The sequence below is a fragment of the Eptatretus burgeri genome, chromosome 2 (assembly GCF_056783735.1).
Source record: "Eptatretus burgeri isolate ZD-2024b chromosome 2, Ebu_testis_v1, whole genome shotgun sequence".
In the NCBI taxonomy this organism is placed as follows: Eukaryota; Metazoa; Chordata; class Myxini; order Myxiniformes; family Myxinidae; genus Eptatretus; species Eptatretus burgeri.
The window spans coordinates 8,887,242-8,899,171 of NC_140962.1; the positions used below are offsets into that span (position 1 = coordinate 8,887,242).

Sequence of the window (11,930 nt, forward strand, 5' to 3'; positions counted from 1 at the left end):
TCCTCATGATGAAAAATACTGATTACGAGCGAAATCTGTGTGAGGTGCGGGAAATCTCGCGAGAGTAGAAATTTACGAGATTCAGTCCATCTGAGGTTTGCAAGCTCTCTGCGGTGTGTTCCGTTACCAGGGAGCTTCCTTAGCAACGGTTTCGAGTGGAGTGCATGCTTGAGTGCTTAAGCCACTTGGCGAGCGCTGCCCAAGGTTTCAAACAAACAAAAAATCGATTTTTTTTACTCTCAAGGTTCCTCGTGATGCTGAATTCGATGTTAAATTACAACAATTTGAACTTTTCCCCACACGGCCGGTTCAGGTGTGTAACATAATTAATTAAAGCCTCGTTCACATTCACCAAGTACAGTAAACTCGTATTACCACAGTGTGCCTGACATTTGTTGGGACCTTTGACCTTTGCACACTGGAAGGAGGATTTCTGTGCATTCCTGTGACCGACGTCGTGAGACATCAATGCGAATTGCGAATAAATCGGTTCACGAAACCAAGTAACGAACACTCCCAAATCTCAACAATACAAACACTGTGCTTTGTTTTACTTTTGGCCCCTCCTCCCAATGGGCGTGGCTCACGTTAGTCACCTCCTCCCAGTGGGCGTGGGTCACATTAGTCGTCTCCTCACAGTGGGCGAAGCTCACGTGAGTCACCTCCTCTCAATGGGCAAAGCTCACGTTAGTCACCTCCTCCCAGTAGGCGTGGCTCACGTTAGTCGCCTCCTACCAATGGGCGTGGCTCACGTTAGTCTCCTCCTTCCAGTAGGCGTGGCTCAATTCGGTCCTCTCCTCCCAGTGGGCGTGGCTCACGTTCGTCGCCTCCTCCCAGTGGGCGTGGCTCACGTTAGTCACCTCCCAGTGGGCGTGGCTCACATTAGTCGTCTCCTCACAGTGGGCGAAGCTCACGTGAGTCACCTCCTCTCAATGGGCAAAGCTCACGTTAGTCACCTCCTCCCAGTAGGCGTGGCTCACTTTAGTCACCTCCTCCCAGTGGGCGTAGCTCACGTCAGTCGTCTCCTCCCAGTGGACGTGGCTCACGTTAGTCGCCTCCTCCCAGCGGGCGTGGCTCACGTTAGTCGCCTCCTCCCAGTGGGCGAAGCTCACGTTAGTCACCTCCTCCCAGTAGGCGTGGCTCACTTTAGTCACGAGGCAAAGGGGCAAGTCCCACGTGGCAAAGAGGCAAGTCCCACGTGGCAAAGAGGCAAGTCCCACGTGGCAAAGAGGCAAGTCCCACGTGGCAAAGAGGCAAGTCCCACGTGGCAAAGAGGCAAGTCCCACGTGGCAAAGAGGCAAGTCCCACGTGGCAAAGAGGCAAGTCCCACGTGGAAAAGAGGAAAGTCCCACGTGGCAAAGAGGAAAGTCCCACGTGGCAAAGAGGCAAGTCCCACGTGGCAAAGAGGCAAGTCCCACGTGGCAAAGAGGAAAGTCCCACGTGGAAAAGAGGAAAGTCCCACGTGGCAAAGAGGAAAGTCCCACGTGGCAAAGAGGCAAGTCCCACGTGGCAAAGAGGCAAGTCCCACGTGGCAAAGAGAAGTCCCACGTGGCAAAGAGGCAATCCCGCGTGGCAAAGGGGCAAGTCCCATGTGGCAAAGGGGCAAGTCCCACGTGGCAAAGAGAAAGTGGTATCCATGACAAGCAATTTTACCCCATTATCATCAAGTGGTATATTTTGTGATTTAATTGTTGCTAAACTTCAGGAATTTTAAGATATCAGAGTGAAACTTGCACAGCTTATTACTACGCATGTGTAGTATACGTGTATAAAATCTAGTCAAAGGTCAAGGTCAATGCCATCCCAAACATGTAAAACACCTATTAGGCGGCAATTCGAAAATGTATCCACCAGATTTGTTATGCACAACATTCCATCATGGAAAAAGAACACTTGACAGGTCAAATTTTCCAAATCACCAAATTGCTGTTTTCATGGCAACTATTGTTTATTTGGGTCTCGCAAGTATCATGCTATGCACGACATACGTCTTGTTTGTTACTTGTGAAAATCGAAGATTTTTTTCAAGTATCTTGGTTGGTCTTGTGCATCATTACCTCCACCGCTGAAGGTGGATGGAGGTTATGTTTTCACCCCTATCTGTCTGTCTGTTTGTTTGTTGTCACCTACAGATCACAATTTTAAACCGATCTTCATGAAACTTCACCACATGGTGGAGTTTGTCTGAAGGAAGAAGCCTTTTGTTTTTGAGGTCAAAAGGTCAACATAGGCCAAAGGTTAACAACTTAGGTGAGATTTATAAAATTCTCAATCATCATCCGATCGACTTCAAATATGAAGTGGATTTATATTTCAGGTCATTTATTTAAACCGCCAATTATTTTGGAGGTCCACATTGGCCAAAGGGTCAACATCGGCCCGATTTCTAAAATTGTCAATTTTCATCCAATTCACTTGAAATTTGAACAGGAGTTCCATATTTGGTCATTGAATTAAACCAGCAATTATATTTGAAGTCAAATTTGTTTTATGGATGAGGCAAGTATTATGCTCTGCATGACATTTCTTGTTCCTTGCGAAAATCGAAGATTTTTGAAGTATATAGGTTGGTCTTGTGTGTTATTCTGTCTGTGTGTCTGTTTGTTATGATGAAAATTTAAAATTTTCATCAAATGTTGGTCTGTCTCATATGTTTGTATGTATGTACGTATGTATGTATGTATGTACGAGGGACAGTCGATAAGTAACATTAAAATGGCGATATAAATTCGAGAATATAATGTGTGTCATTGTAGACGACATGTTATATCTCAAAGTCATGTTTGGCCTGTTTTAGATCTGGCATCATTGAGCATATGACGTCAGTAGAGTAGTTCCAAGATGGCGGCTCCCATAGAAGCACGCACCAGGGAGGAGCAATGCTCTGTCATCTGTTTCTTGGGAAGTGAGGGTGTGAATCCGAGTGAAATCCGTCGCAGAATTAAAATGTTTATCGCTGCAGCAGCTGTACGACTGGGACGGGAAGTTTTAAAATTATTTTAAAGATTTTCGTTCAACCCAATATGGCTGCCAGATCATGTGGCCTATTGTTTATGAACACCCTGGTTTCCCCAAGGCTTGGGGACCATATGGGTGAAGTTTCCCATTCCCAAGCTGATTCCTTAGAGGAAGATTTTTAAAGGATTATTCTTCAAAAAAACAAATCACAGCAACCAAACCATGTGACCTATGACGTCATAGGTGGAGAATTTTTTTTGTTCCTCTTGGATAGGCGATCACTACTCTGAAGTTTCGCCTCGATCAGTTCAGCTAAAACGTTTGAAGGTTTGTACGTTAAAAACAATATGGCTGCTGAACCACGTGACTGATTATGTCATCAACTCTCCACCCCGCCCCCCCCCCCATATAATTTAGCCCGAGACATCAAAGATTTTCAAACTGATTCGGTAAAGTTTTCGACAAATGCAATTATGACGTCATAACGAAGCCACCGATGACATTAAAAAAAAAAATCACACTTGTTTCCCATGAGGAGTTCTTGACATGTATCAAGTTTCAATTTTTTTTCCATAGAGTGGTTTCAGAGATAGAGATCCAAAGTTTTTGTATTTTTTTTCCAACATGGCTGCCACACCAGGTGACATATGATGTCATAATTATCATTAAAACATTCTGCATAAGTCGTTTCACCGATGGCAAAAAATTTTTTGCCAATGGGATAAGCGGTTGCAGAGAAAACAGAGAAAACTAGAAGGGCACTCGATCGAGCGCATTACCACCACCCCATAATGCCTGATCCACGAGAGCATATCAGGCCCAGTACATCTTTCAAATATCATTCTGTAATATCGTTTTTAACCCCTTCTCTCAATGGTGTGGAATCACTCTAAAAATTAAATATTTCTCATATCCAGATACGGATTTGGATCTTCACCAAAATCTACTCATTTCGTCCTCGTCACACACTGAACCTGTCCATAACATTTTCATCCGGATCAGTGTCCACAACTTTTTTGAGATATCCCGCACACAGACAAACAGAGTGGGGGTGAAAACATAACCTCCTTCACCCTCGGTGGTGGAGGTAATTAGCATCGGACATATGTACGGACTGACAACCCGAAAACATAATGCCTCCGGTGACTTCGTCAGCGGAGGCATAAAAAGAGAGAGCCTTGAGGCTATCTACCTTCTCTCATCCTTGAGACCACACTGCACCTCTTTTCGCTAGACTTAACACCGACATTTAACCATCGTAATAAATCGCACACACAAGGATATTAATGTATAAGTATGTGCATAATTTTCTTACCTGCACTTTTTCTTCTTACTTCACCTAATTACTCCTTACTTACTTTCTATCATACCAGATCCTGTAACAATTTGTTCTTACCCAACACTCGCACGTCATACTCCAGGGAATAGAATGAGAATTTTTGGTCCTCGTCTCCTGAACGCTATTGACGGACCAGTGAAACCCAAGCCAAACCCAATAACTTTCTCATGTCCCAATATGTAACATGCAGGTCTATCGCTTAAAAGATTCCCCCGATGTTTAACCAATCTTTGAATTCCAGAATTTTGTCCATTCTTTCTCGTAGTTCTTTTGTCTGGTAGTTGATATAGTGTAGTAGATAGTAGAAAAAATCGTGCAAATTATGATACAAGCATCAAATTTGGAAATTTCTGTTCTGCAGGGCTTTCTGATCAAATCTGCCCGATTGGCCGTTTGAAAATCCAAATTTTTCAAAATTTGGATTTTCAAATGGCCAATCAGGCAGATTTGATTAGAATCCCCTGGAGAACAAATGTGCCAAATTTGGTGCTTGTATCATCATTTGCACGATTCCTCTCAAAAATTGCTGTTATCTGCCCCCACTAAGAGTAAATTGTTCAAGGCATTTCACCACAAGCTTCAGCTTTTCAGAAATGCCCAGTATACTCTGAGTCACATCTGTGAATTATTATTTATTTCTACTTACCCTGAAAACAGAGTATGGAAAACAAATGACTCATCCTAATCTAGTAGCTTCATATATATATATATATATATATATATATATATATATATATATATATATATATATATATATATATATATATATATATCTATCTCTCTCTCTCTCTCTCTCTCTCTCTCTCTCTCTCTCTCTCTCTCTCTCTCTCTCTCTCTCTCTCTCTCTCTCTCTCTCTCTCTCTCTCTCTCTCTCTCTCTCTCTCTCTCTCTGTTATCTCCTTCCTCCGATGTGCCGACCAAAACTGCAAACAATATCCTCTCATGTCACGAAACTTCTCACGAAAGGCGGAAAGGTTCAGGTGATTCATCAGTGTGTGGCGTCCCTCACATGGACGTTAAACTGGGTGACCCGTCTGACACCATTTGGAAGGTCAATGTGCAGAATCATTCCCACCATAAGGTGCAGCTGGCAGGATAAGGGGAGAGGTGAATATCAGATTTTTGAGTTTTTATCGCACCCCAAACCGTCCCCTCCCAATATCCTCCCCGCTTCCCTACAAAAAAAAAAAAATGTACTTACAAACCTGCTTTTGTAATATGATGTGCAGTGATCACTTTTAGCTTGGGACGCCAGTTCAATAATTTCCTCCCTGACTTTTGCCAGGAAGGGGAGGGTGCAGGTAGAAAGTGCCTTATCACGCAGACGCCTGAAAAAGTCTGATGACATTGCTGGATTGACAGAGTGCAAGAGGTTTCTGTAATGCATCAAAATCCTTTGACTGCCAATAATTTTGTCCTCACAAATCTTTTGGGGTCTTTCGGAGTTATGTTACATTTTCGGAGTTATGTTTCGGAGTTTCGGAGAGAATGTTACATTTCTTCAAAAGGATTCACCGATCACAATTTGTCCTGTATTTAGTGAACTTTCACAGCGATAAGATGACGCACGTTTCCTGGTAGCGAATGACGCTACTTGGCAAGCCTACATACAAGCTGCCTTAGAGCTACGTACAACGTGCTCGATGCTTTTTGAGTACACTACCAATTGTTACATCAATAACACCGACAACAACAACAAAAAAATTTAAAAAGACAAAAAAAGATCATGAAAGATGATACTCCACCATTGTCCTGTCCCACACAAATGTAATAAAGGAGATAAACCAGTCATATTAAAGTGGTGTTGGTAAAGTGCACGCACAATCAGCCAAACAGCCTCCTGTGTCAAAGTTCCTTGCATTTCCTTCCATACTTCGCAGTAGTGACGGGTGAAGCGAATGGCAGGAATTTGCATCGTCTCGATGCTGGTGAACCTCCTCTACTCTCGCAGTGAAGGTCGTGACTTCTACATTTATAACAGACACTCGCAAAAGTAAAATTGCTCCTTTTGAAAGTGATTTACTGCACAGAGAGTCGTTTTTAAGTTCCACCTGGTTTAGGTAAGTGATCCTCTTCTTATATGTTATGCAGCACTAGGCTACAGGGTAGCATCATTGGCTGAGGGCACGGGTGTCCCGCTGATGCAATTCCCTCTGTAGGTTCGGTCAGGAATTTTGAATTGGCCTGCCTACTCTTCGTGGAAGGACAAACCTTTCCTGTCCACTAATTAATGCCGGCAGACGGGACACACAGTTTAACGTCCTTCCGAGGGACGGCACACACATTGATGAATCACCCTGTCTGTGAAATACCAGGATGACAGTTTATAGCTGGGCTGGGATTCGAACCCAGGCTCGGTAAGAGCATCGTGGCTCAAGCTCAAGACCATCTTGCCAGCCCGAGGTAGGTGGTTTAAAGACGTCATGATTGAAAAGAAAACTCTTGGATATGTTCGAAAACCTAAAACGTCGTCACCGTTTCAAAAAGCAACCGGTCATGAAACGAAGCCATCGTTTATTTTTAAAAGATTTTTGAATGCCAGATATCTTTCAAAAAGTTTTTATTAAAAACAAAAACTTTAAAAAAAAAAAATTGTACAATGCAGCAGTAATCCTAAAATATGTACAGTGAAATTGTTTGAGCCAACACCAAACCATACTCAGTTCAATTTACAAACCAACATCAAAATGTAACACGTATTGTACAACAATCTTTAAATGTACATTATAAATATAAAACGTGATCAAAGCATCGACCAAAGAGCCAATTCCCAGGGTTCCACGGACCTCCGAAGGGTCAAATAGTGACCCGTTGCTTTGTCTTCGGCAGAGTTCATCCTGAGTCTCCGTTGTGCCGAAGGCTCTTGCTCGAGTCTCTTCCATGTTCCCGTTTGGTGCCACGCTGTGTAGGGATGAGTCAAAAAAACCACACATCTGTATAATTACACAACATGACGTCGCAAACAAATCCCGTACAATTATACGTGCATGGTCTTTCATGGCCCGGCATCAACAAAATAAAATATGTGGAACGAAGAACTCGTCTTGCTGATGAAACCGAGTACCTGTCGGTGGATAGGTTGAATAACGGATTAAATCAACAAGATGTTGATTGTGCATGCACAAAATTTGGCGACGAGCTCGGCGTACTACGACGTATACCAGCGTGCTCTTAACGTGTACAAAACTTACCCATAACGTATTCGACGTGTGCCAGCGTATTCGCCAAATTTTTCATACGTCGGCATACGCTGGCTAAAACGTCAAGGTGTGACAGAGGCTTAAGTTATCTATAAGTTATCGAAACGTTCTGTGTACGTTACTAATACGTTATGCATACGTCCAACTCGTTATGAATACACTATTATTCGCCCAAAACTGAAAAAAAACATCAATAGTTCAGCGTACGCCAGCGTTTTAGATAGATTTTGATACTTTGCCATACGCTGGCTAAATCGTCAAGGTGTGACAAGGGCTTTTGCATACCTCAATCAACATTCTGTTGCTTACATCCAAAGTAAAATATGATTTGAAAGAAAACAATGATCTCGAGGATTCGCAGGTTTAAAAATGTTTAAAAAGGATTTTTGGTGTTGTTGGTGAATTCGTGTTGGCAATGACAGATTAAAAAGGGGGAGGGGGGGAGGTGGGGCGTATGGGGCTGTCGCCCAGGGTCCAAATCATCGTAATTAAGACGTAATGTTATCGCCTCAACCACTGTGCTGTCACCAAAGGGTAAATTAAAGACTGAGGCTTTCCTTGTCATCATTGATCAGTTCATCAGTGCTTTGAAATACCATCCTGGAGCAGACAAGGAAATCAATGACAAGCTTGGATTCCTATTCAAGCAAGTCTCTGTCTGTCTCGCTCGACTCGAGATCAATATCAAGCAAGCCACAGAAAATCTTGCCCGCTCCTGTCCCAACGGTCTGGAACCCACGATTGGAAGTGAATTTATCCAGGTTTCCACCGAACCGGCACCTTCTACGGAGCTTCAAACTTCACACGAACAAAGTCAGCAGAACTGAGACTGTACTCATTCCTCCAGACACACACCTTCACCCAAACATTCCCCCTCATTGAAACAGCTCTTCGGATGTATCTGTCGACGATGGTAAAGAATTGTGTTGTTGAGGGTGAGCCGTCCGACTCAAAACTAAAACATGTTAATTTTTAAAGCTGTTTATTTATTTATTTATTTATTTTTAAACATTATAAAATATTACACGAACATCATCATAGTATTGAAAGGAACATATCCTGAGATCAATACCTGACCTGACTGTGACCTTATGCACACTGAGCAGAGTGCACTGTGACTTAGCTCACTGATGCCTATTGGTTCGGGATGGGAAGGGCATTGTTGGGTTACCGCCCGAGACCCAAAGCACCCTTAATCCGTCCCTGCATACTGGACAGGAATCAACTGGGTCGCTGGTACATCAGGCAGCAATTGGTGCTTCGTTCAGGATGCCATTGATAAATCGCCTATTGTTCACAAAGGACGACAAAGGGCCTTTAAGGTCCATCAACTCATACTCGGAGACAAGACGCCGAGTTGAACGTCCATCCGAGAGACGGCGCACCTGCCTGTGAAACACCGGGATGACAGTTTACAGCTGGGTCGAGGTTCCAACTCAAGCTCGACGGCTTGGAGGTGAGTGGACATATCTTGAGGCTATCCTGAGGGCTCCACATTTTGGTAAATACATCACAAGTTTTACTGATGTGTCATTTATGAAGCATATAGCACAGGCTTGCAGAAAGCACTTGCCGAGGAAGGGCGAGCAATCACATTTGATCATACATGAAACATGTTTGTTTGTTTCATCTGCTTACGATGAAGGAGGTGATGTTTTCACCCCCTTTCTGTCTGTTTGTTACTTGCAAAATCGAAGATTTTTCAAGTAGATTGGTTCGTCAATTTTGTTATTCTGTCTGTCTATCGCCGACAGTTCACAATTTTAAACCAATCTTCACGAAATCTCACCACAAGGTAGTCAAAAGGTCAACATAGGCCAAAGGTTAACAACCGAGGTGAGATTTATAAAATCCTCAATCGACTTCAAATTTGAAGAGGATTTATATTTCAGGTCACTTATTTAAACCGCCAATTATTTTGGAGGTCCACATTGGCCAAAGGGTCCACATCGGCCCGATTTCTAAAATTGTCAATTTTCATCCAATTCACTTGAAATTTGAAGAGGAGTTCCATATTTGGTCATTGAATTAAACCAGCAATTATTTTTGAGGTCAAATTTGTTTTATGGATTTTGCAACTATCGTGCTCACCATGACATCATCTTCTTGTTTGTTTGTTTGTGTGCAGGAGATCTCAAAAAGTTGTGCATGGATATGGATGAAAATTTGCGGACAGCTTCGGTGTGTGACAAGGACGAACTGATAAGATTCTGGTGAAGATCCGGATCCGTATCTGGATGCGAGAATTATTTAATTTTTTTTAGTGACTCGTCACCATTGAGGGATTGGGCCAAAAACTATACAGTTCTGCGTTGAATGAAATTTCAAAAATGTATTGGGCCTGATATGATCTCGTGGATCAGGCATTGCGTGGCGGAGGTATGCGCTCTACCGAGTGCCCTTCCAGCTTGTTCTATGCAGCGATTCTATCTCTACTGCATTAAATATTTTCGACTCGAGTCTCCAGCACTTTGAGATGAAAATAGCAAAAACCAGCAAAAAAAAAAAAAAATTCATTCAGTTGTGTACAATCTTGCACAACTAATCAATTGCATGACAGAATTTCTGACAACAGAAACCACTTCACCCTTGACATAACATCAGAGCAAAACACATTATACATCACTTTGGTGTCAATCGAGATTGGTACCTGGCTCATCATCTGTCTGTGCAAGTCATCGGCGATGCGACGAAGTTCCAGGCCAATCATGCGAACATTGTCGTCTGCAAACCGAGAAAAGGAAAACGTTTTGGGATGTGGTTTCGACCCTTTGAACTCGATTATTCTTACCCATCCCAGCCACTGCTTCCATTCATCCGCTCAGGGACATCTACATGTTACATGCACTACATTGCATTTTAACCTGTTCTTTCTCTTGTGGAGCACATCCATTACTTCTCCCCCTTCTCTCCACCCTACATTTTACTTCCCACCTTCTTTCCCTTTTCTACTCCGACTCAAATTCATTTTTCTCTATTTATACCCTCCAAATTCGGGTCTTGCGTTCGAGCCCCCGTCGGGCCATTCAAGCAACACCAGGTGGGTTGACTCAGCCTGTCATCCTTCTGAGGTCGGCAAAATGAGTACAAGCTGACTAGTAAGAGGGGGGCACTGCATCAGCGGCACAGCTGTGCTTCCAGGAAAATATTACGCAAGCAGCAGCCACAGGCTGTTTTACGAAACAGCAAATGAAGTTCTTTAAGCACAATCATAAACACCTGTTGCTGTGATTCTTGGAGTTGATTCTTGAGAAAACAAGGCTCTACTGTAGGTCTTGAGAAAAGCAAGTCCACACATGATGGTCTTCAGCTTCTTTCACCGATGGTTGTTCAATAATCGTCTGTAGAAAGGTAAACCATTAGTGCAAACCAAGCAAGGCCAGCACGAGCCTCTAAAAGAACTCAAAGAAAACTTGAAATCAGCTGCGCAAGTGGTATATCTTGAGGAGTAGGAGTAGGATTAGTAGGACTAGGTACGTACCACAATCGAATACATCGTTTTTTCACAAATTTAATGACCATTTTTATCTTCTCATGAAGTTGTCGAGCCAGAAAGAGCTGCCCAGGACTGATGGGGAACTTGAGAAAATCCATGCTACATAACCAACATACCATCAACAGCAGTGCCCCCTTTTTGGGGCGCTGGTGCGTGGTAATGCCCCGTGGGACTCTCCGTTAAGTATGCACATCTATCTTAACACATCACATTTTGATGGCTGCTCAACAACGATGAAAGAAGAACGAATCAATTGTTTGCACATTGCTATAATCAGAGGCTGCCGGTTTTTTATTTTATTTTTTATTTTTTTAGGCCACGGCAATAAATGGCCGCAGGCACGAAGCAAACTGAAATCAATAAGCAGTCATGGGTAGAGGGACAGAGAAGGAACTTACCAGGTTGAAGCGCACGTCGGTCTTCAGCAAAACCCTTTTTGGATCCACAATTGAACAATTGAACAATTGAACAATTCAACTGTCCTCCATTACTTATATAGCTCGTTCAGGCCTCTCAAAGTGTTGGCTAAAAACACTTTCGTTTGACATTCGGGATCAGCCATCACTTCTCTTCCGCTTTCTGACGAAACCAGCACGTCTCCCTGGGAGCACGGACACCACGCCCTTTGGATTTTTGGACATGCGGCTCACTTACGTAGCCAACGTACGGACGTACGTACACGTACGGATGTGTTCGCCTGGGTTCGAATCCTGACGCAACTGTATAAACTGCCATCCCGGTGTTTGATTCCAATGTGTGTGCCATCCCTCGGATGGACGGAAAACTGGGCAGTCCGTCTGCCGGTACTAGTTGGTGGATGTTAACGAGTGGGGCGAGCTATCGCCGGCACCGTTAACGAATTCCAAATTCCTGCTGGGAAGGCGATGGTAAACCACGTAGTTTCACCTTTGCCGAGAGACCGTTTGGGCAACGCCGA

General features: G+C 43.4%; 1 long non-coding RNA gene across 1 annotated transcript; it reads right to left on the minus strand.

The window, feature by feature from the left end:
* Nucleotides 1-6,840: 6,840 nt before the first annotated feature.
* LOC147031395 (uncharacterized) lies at nt 6,841-11,641 on the minus strand. The gene is made up of 4 exons (XR_015052938.1): nt 11,392-11,641; nt 10,717-10,838; nt 10,148-10,221; nt 6,841-7,198 (listed from the first exon to the last, which is right to left on the minus strand). It is a non-coding gene; the product is annotated as an uncharacterized LOC147031395 (long non-coding RNA).
* Nucleotides 11,642-11,930: the final 289 nt, after the last annotated feature.